Source organism: Molossus molossus, unplaced genomic scaffold (assembly GCF_014108415.1).
Source record: "Molossus molossus isolate mMolMol1 unplaced genomic scaffold, mMolMol1.p scaffold_m16_p_14, whole genome shotgun sequence".
Taxonomy (NCBI): domain Eukaryota; kingdom Metazoa; phylum Chordata; class Mammalia; order Chiroptera; family Molossidae; genus Molossus; species Molossus molossus.
In genome coordinates, this window is record NW_023425349.1 from 23,186,570 (window position 1) to 23,193,331 (window position 6,762).

Below are 6,762 nucleotides of genomic sequence, written 5' to 3' on the forward strand. Positions count from 1 at the left end.
CTGCACAGTGCTTTGTGGCTCAGTAGAATGATCCTCAATTCCCTGATGCAGAAGCCGAGGCTCAGAGCAGCGGAGTGATTGGCCTGGTCATCAAGCATCTTGGTGCACCTTTTCCCTCTCCCTGCCCGGCCTCCAGGTGTCACCTGCCTAGAATTTTATCTGACACCGTCAAGCCTGTGCAACTTGGGCTAGTCACATCCCTTTTCAGTTTCCTCATCTGTAAAAGAGGCTAATCATAGCATTTACCTCATAGCGGCATTGTGGGGGTTACATGTGATAGACAGTGTGTTGGAGCACTTAGCACAGTTCCTAGACCCTAGCGAGCAGCAGTGACTCTTCACATTGTTTTTTTTTTGTTGTTGTTAATCCTCACCTGAGGTTATTGTTTCCATTGATTTTTTTTTCTTTCTTTTTTTAAGAGAGAGTGGAAGGGAGGGGTGTGGGAGGAGAAAGAGAGAGAGAAACATCAATGTGAGAGAGACACATTGATTAGTTGCCTCCCGCGTGAGCCCTGACCAATGCTGGGGATCCAGCCTACAACCCATGTATGTACCCTAGACCGGGAATCAAACCCATGACCCCCTGGTCCATGGACTGACTCTAACTGCTGAGCCAAACGGGTCAGGGCAGCATTGGTTATTCTTGAGTTATTTTGGAGCAGGCATTTTCCTTCTCTTGGTCTGTTCCTTCAAATTCTGTGTATGGCCCGGCTGGTGTGGCTCAGTGGTTGAGCATTGACCCATGCACCAAGAGGTCACTGGTTCGATGCCCAGTCAGGGCACATGCCCAGGCTGTGGGCCAAATCCCCAGTGGGGGGCGTGCAGGAGGCAGCCAATCAATGTTCTCTCTCATCGATGTTTCTCTCTCTCTCTTCCTCTCTCTCTAAATTCAATAAAGAAAACAAACAAACAAAAAAAACAAATTCAGTGTATGGGTTGGACTTGATGATTATTGAAAAGTCTGCATTTCAATTCTCTGGTTCCAAAATGTTATTGCTATGATTTCAATAAGCAGTTGTTGTCCGTTCATTCCTCTGCTGAATTAGCTCAAAATGATCTAAGTGCGTGAACCAGTGGAAAGAGTCCGGGGGAAGGGTGTTCCTGGCAGCAGAGCATGTGCCCACACCCTGGCAGGTGAGGCAGCCTGGGGGGAGCGATGGGGAACCGCATGCTGGGGCACAGGTTGGCAGCCCTTACAGAACCAGGTCCATAGCCGCCGAGGACGCAGTGGTGCCTGCTTCTCAGCGAGCCCTCCACACCAGGTTGCCGGGCAGCTGAGGAATGTCGTATGTAGGTGTTTTTAAAGGCGCAGCTTATTCTCTTAGCACCAGCTTTACGTATCTGCTTTCGGTCGTTTGTGTTGGACTGAAGAACATGAGAAAAGTGTCATGTTCATGCCATGTCATAGATCAGAGACCTAGATGTGGCTTTTCCATCTTTAACAAGAACACTGGGGCATCTGTGGGAATTCCCGGCCCTGCCCTGCCTTGCCCTGTCCAGGATGGAGACGTTCAGGAAGTCCTCCTTGATACTGGGGCTGGTGGCAGCCCAGAACCCACAGTGACTGGGGCTGAAGCACAGGTGTTGACGATGTCCCCACCATCAAGTGTGTAGAGGTGCTAGTCTTCGTTGAGGTCCCACGGTGCAGCCTGGCCGTCCTCACCTCCAGAGGCACAGAGGGATCTGCCTGGAGACAGTCACAGTGTTCAGGTGCCCTGTGTGGCCGATGTGGTTGGTCTGCAGCTGGCCATTTGCCAGCTTTCATACCCTGACCAGCTCGTCCCAGCCGCAGGACTCGATGGTGGGGTTGCAGCTGTTGGGTGAGGAATGGACATGAGACACCCACTCCAAGTGGCCCTCATCCTGGACAGTGTATTTGCAGACACCCAGAGTATTCCCTGCCTGGATGGTTTTAACTCCGGAGCCAGAGACAGTCTGGCGGTTGTCAGAAGAGAAGACCACGCTCAGCACATCCTTGGTACGGCCTACAAATCGGCCTGTGGTGGTGCCGGTCATGAGGTCCCAGAGGCGGAGGGTTCCATCCCAGGAGCCAGAGAGGGCAAACTGGCCATCTGAGGAGATGACCACGTCACTGACAAAACGGGAGTGACCCCGAAGAGCGCGTTGTGGGATGCCGTAGTTGGTCCCATCCCTGGTCAGCTTCCACATGAGGGTCTTGTCTTGCGAGGCGGACAGTGTCATGTCTGGGAATTGGGAGTGGTAGCGACCCAGCCATCGTGGCCCTTGAGGGTGCCACGAAGGGTCACCTGCTCAGTCATGACTGCGGCAGGTGTGGGTGTCGCCGTAGCGACAAGGATGGACCTGGATACCTCGGAGTCTACGCTGCTTTTTGAGGATGGGAACGGGGTTAGAAGAGAAAGAAAGCAAAAACAGACCAATGAATGGAAGAACCAAAACAGGATGGAGACTGCTTACTAGTTAGGGTGCTGCCCCTCCCCATTTATTTTTCTGTCCTTGTTTTTCACCTCTCTGATTAAACACGAATAAGCTGCTTCCTGTCTGCAGAGTGCTGGAGCAATGTGGTCTCTGAGCTTCTCCCCCACCTCCCCATCCTCTGCTCATTCAGTTCCTCAAAGGGCTTTGCTAGCACAGTGACCTGGTCAGACTGCTCTTTCGCGCCCCCTCCTGGGTAAAGCCCAGGTGCCCAGGTGTGACCTGCAAGACCGGGTCTCCCTTCCAGCCTCCTCCTGAAGGACTCCCATCCCCTCCGGAACCTGGACGGTCAGAGCTGGAATGGATTTAGGTATCATTTAATTCTTTTTCTTGCTTAAAAAATATAAAGCGTTTTTCTTACAATCTTATCTGGAACATTAAAAGAGCAGAGCGTCTAGCGGAAGGAGCCATGGTAGTGGTGGAGGGACTCAGAGGCTCACCCATACTCTTACCCCTTAATATCTTCTCCCCGAAACCTGCCACCACCTCTGAACTTACAGAGGGGCTGTAGGGCTTGGTGGAGATGCTGGAAAATCACTGATTTTATTAAATTCTCTCTTATTACACAGAGGTTGGGTTGCTTGCCCAGGGTCCCTGAGCTGGTCCATTGTGGACCCAGCTCTCTGAGACCCAGGGTAGTGCCCTTGCCTATACATCTTCCCATTCCCACCCCCAGTGTTCCTGCTGTGATTCAGATGGTACATTCCTTTGAAGTGTTTGATTGCTTCTCCAGGCAAAGTTCTTTCCCCATGGAGCAACTAAAGGAAGGCGCCAGGTGACCTTGGCCACCTATGTCTTTCTTTCCCAGGCACTTGGACTTTAGGATCTTGAGGATGTGAGCAGTCCAGTAGCCAGATTGCCTTGCAATGTCACCAAAACCCACAAGGTCACAACAGGGAGCCTCTTCTTTCCTGGAGGATTTGTGGATGAGCCCCTTCAAACCGTCTTCTACTCTCAGGAATATTGCCCGGACACAGGATCAGCTTTGCTGTTAGAATTCCACCTCTGCTGGTTTCTTTCACTTGCTCATCATTCTGAGGAATGCTACTCCAGCCTCACGAAATCATGAAGCCGGAGAACGTGCCTCTTTCCCTCATCGCACACAATGTCCTTCGGCACCTCTGGCCTCTCCGGTTTCTGGGGAAGTGGGTCAGAACCGGCTTGTCTGTTCCACTCACCTTGCTGGGCGGGAGGGCTCAGAGCCTGGGTAGTAAGAGCAGGTGTTTCCAGCTGATTATGATGGTGCAAGAAATGGGACAGGGTGGCTGAGCGTGGCTGGGGGTAAATTTGATACTCACCTCGAAGCTCTGAAAAGGGCCTTCCTGACATGTTGAGGACGATAACAACGGATACTAATTTTGCATTGTTTATGTATCAAGCGTTATGCTAAGTAGTTTATATGCATGATCTTTTTAAAATTTTCTTACACAGTCCCATGAAGCAGATTCATTTTCTGTAGGTGAAGGACATGGAAGCTCGGGGAGGCTAGGTCATGGCCTGTGGTGGCACGGCCAGAAAACGGTGTTGCCACCAAAGAGAGACACTTGATCACAACTCTATGCGTGACATCATTTCCATGTTAAATCCAAGGAAATAGCACATGCAGTGGAAGAAAGGGACACTACGGGTTAACTGGTGTCACAGCCCAAGAAAGAGTGTGGTTTGCTGAGAACCCTACTGTACCCCATTCATTGGGAATGCCCTCTGGGGACAGACTGGACAGTCATGTTGGTACCAGATGACCCTCATCCCTGGCCAGAGCTGATTGGTCCAGAGGTAGACACCTGGTCATGGGGTGGTCAGTTCATTGACTGATCAGCATCTTATCAGACTTTCTATGCACATTTGAAATAAGATGTGGGAACCGGAGTAAGCTGGTCTTAGGCCCTTGGCCCAAATGATGAGTCGGAGGGGAAAAGAAAACTGAAGTCAGCTTTGTGCTTACTTCCCTCGCGTCCAGAGGGCTCTCTTGCTCTGAGTCCTGGATGGGACATGGAAAGGGACACAGGCTTTGAGACAAGGGAGAGAGATTGCTGAGTTTACACTTCATCCCAGAGTCTCTATGATTTTGCCGTGGCCTTAGTGAGGCTCAGGAAACCCAAACCCAGGGAAGCTGTGACTTGGTTTCCCAACCAGTGGGGGGCAGCAATGGACCTAGAACCCAGGTCCTACCTCCCAGCAGGGAGCGGGGCACTTGGAGAGAAGAAGGTTGTGTTTCACATTTGCATTTAGAAGGGAACAACCGGCTTCAAAGAGATGAATCTGGATTATGGATTGCCCTGATCACATAAAAGAAAGTTCTTAGATCTACTCCGAGTGTGAATATTTCATAGTAATCATCACATTTTTGTCTGATATACCTGTGGTGCTAGGGATGTGCATATCTGGGTTTATAAGCAAATTTATCATGTTTCTTTTTTTTAAGAGTTCATGAAGCTATTCCTCCCTAAAAACTAGGGTGGAGAGGAAAATAGGAGGCTGGGCTAAAGCAATGATTTCAAGCTGAGCTGATTTCCTTGGGTTTTTGGCATGAACTGCACATACACCCTGAGAAATGTACTTTGTCCAGCTACAAGTTATTTTTCTCCGTCATGATGATGTTGGATACCAGCAACTCTGTTTATAATGCACTGTGGGATTACTTACTCTCTGTGTAACGCAGTCATCATTAAACACCGTCATTAAACTCAGCTTCGGGAAAGCTGCAATTGTTGTTTTGATTGCGGTTACCAAGGTGACGAGTGGCCCATTGGGCCTGAGTCTCTGGTGTGACGCGCACAGGGTGTCCTGGTTCGCTCTTCTGTTACATCGTTATATACAGGTTGCGAGTTACGTTTCCAATAGCTCACGTCAGAGTTTTAACATGCCCAGACAGTCAGGGAAAGGCGGTGAGGGAGAGGAGCCTCCTCCTGGGAAAGGGAAGGGGTGGGGTTGGATGGCTGCTGTCGTCAGGCTAAAAATGTCCTGTCAGGCCGAACAGACCGGGCCCCGGCCCTGCCTCTGCTGTGCTACCTTCTCCCAGGTCAGACTCACTGACTTTCCATCTTCCAAGAATTCTCTGCTCAGGTGTCAGATCCCTTTGGATCTGAGTCAACAGCCCCAGCCTCTTGGAGATCTCCTTTTATTATTATTATTATTTATTTTTTTAAATATTTTTTTTTCTTTATTGAGTTTAGAGAGAGAGGAAGTAAAAGGGAGAGAGAGATAGAAACACTGATGAGAGAAAACATCGCTTGGCCGCCTCCTGCATGCCCCACACTGGGGTTCGGGCCCCCAACCTGGGCACGTGCCCTGACTGGGAATCGAACCCGCGACCTCTGGGTGCATGGGTCGACACTCAACCACTGAGCCACACCGGCTGGACGGAGATCTCCTTTTATCTTTCACTCCGGTTCCTATCGGATGTCTGGTCTGGAGCCTTGGTCCAGCTTGGGATCGGGTCTCCTCCTGGGGACGGGGGCCGACGACCTGTCACTGCCGCCTCTGCCACGCGATGTCGACGCCCCAGCCTGGCCTTCAGGCGCCCCTGCCCGTCACACCCTGCTCCTTACCAGCACATGTGTGCGTGCTCCCTGGGACTCCCTCCGTGCCTGACGCCCCTGCTTCCGACACTCTGCTGCGGGAGTGCCCGCTGTCGTCCGGCTCGTTCCCCTCCAGAATCTCCCCCGTCTCTGTGGGCTGCGCTGGGACCCAGTCCTTCAGCTTCTATGAGACACAGCTCCTTCGTCCTTTCTGAGATAGGACAACAGGCCAGGGGGCAGCTGTTGGGTGGCCTTCTGGCCCGGGGTTAGCTATGAAAATGTCTATTGTGTCATTGGTGGTTTCTGCTGGCTTTCAAGGAAGAATGCAGAAATAACGCAGACCCAGCCACAGGTGGGAGCTTCAGGGGGGCAAATCCCTGGCCCCTGTCTGTCTGAGGGCGCTGCGTCCTGTTCGCTGATGGCAGAGAATCAGTGTTTGTTCCAAAAACACGGTGCTTCCTTTTGGTGTCTAACATAAAGTTCAACATCTCCCCAGATCTGTCCTCAGCTTCCTCTCCAGCCCGTGGAACTGACTTACAGGACGATGACTGAATGCGTCTGGTACAGTCGGGAAATGGTGCATTTTCTCTCGACGGTGCCTCCGTCCGAGCCCCTTCTCCCCGCCCGTGTAACAGCGTGGGCAGATCCCACTGCTAGCCCGTGACCTTCAGCCACCAGAGACATCTCCTTTTCCAGCATGATAAGCCCAGACCAAACCTAACTCTTAATCCCCATCCAGTTCAAAACACCTCTCTTCTCTCACACAGCCACCAGCTCAGGCTCGGCCC

At 51.5% G+C, this 6,762-nt stretch overlaps 1 pseudogene; it reads right to left on the minus strand.

Annotated features, from left to right (window-relative positions):
* Positions 1–1,391: 1,391 nt before the first annotated feature.
* Positions 1,392–2,329, minus strand: LOC118630041 (annotated as a pseudogene).
* Between the last annotated feature and the right edge of the window lie 4,433 nt (positions 2,330–6,762).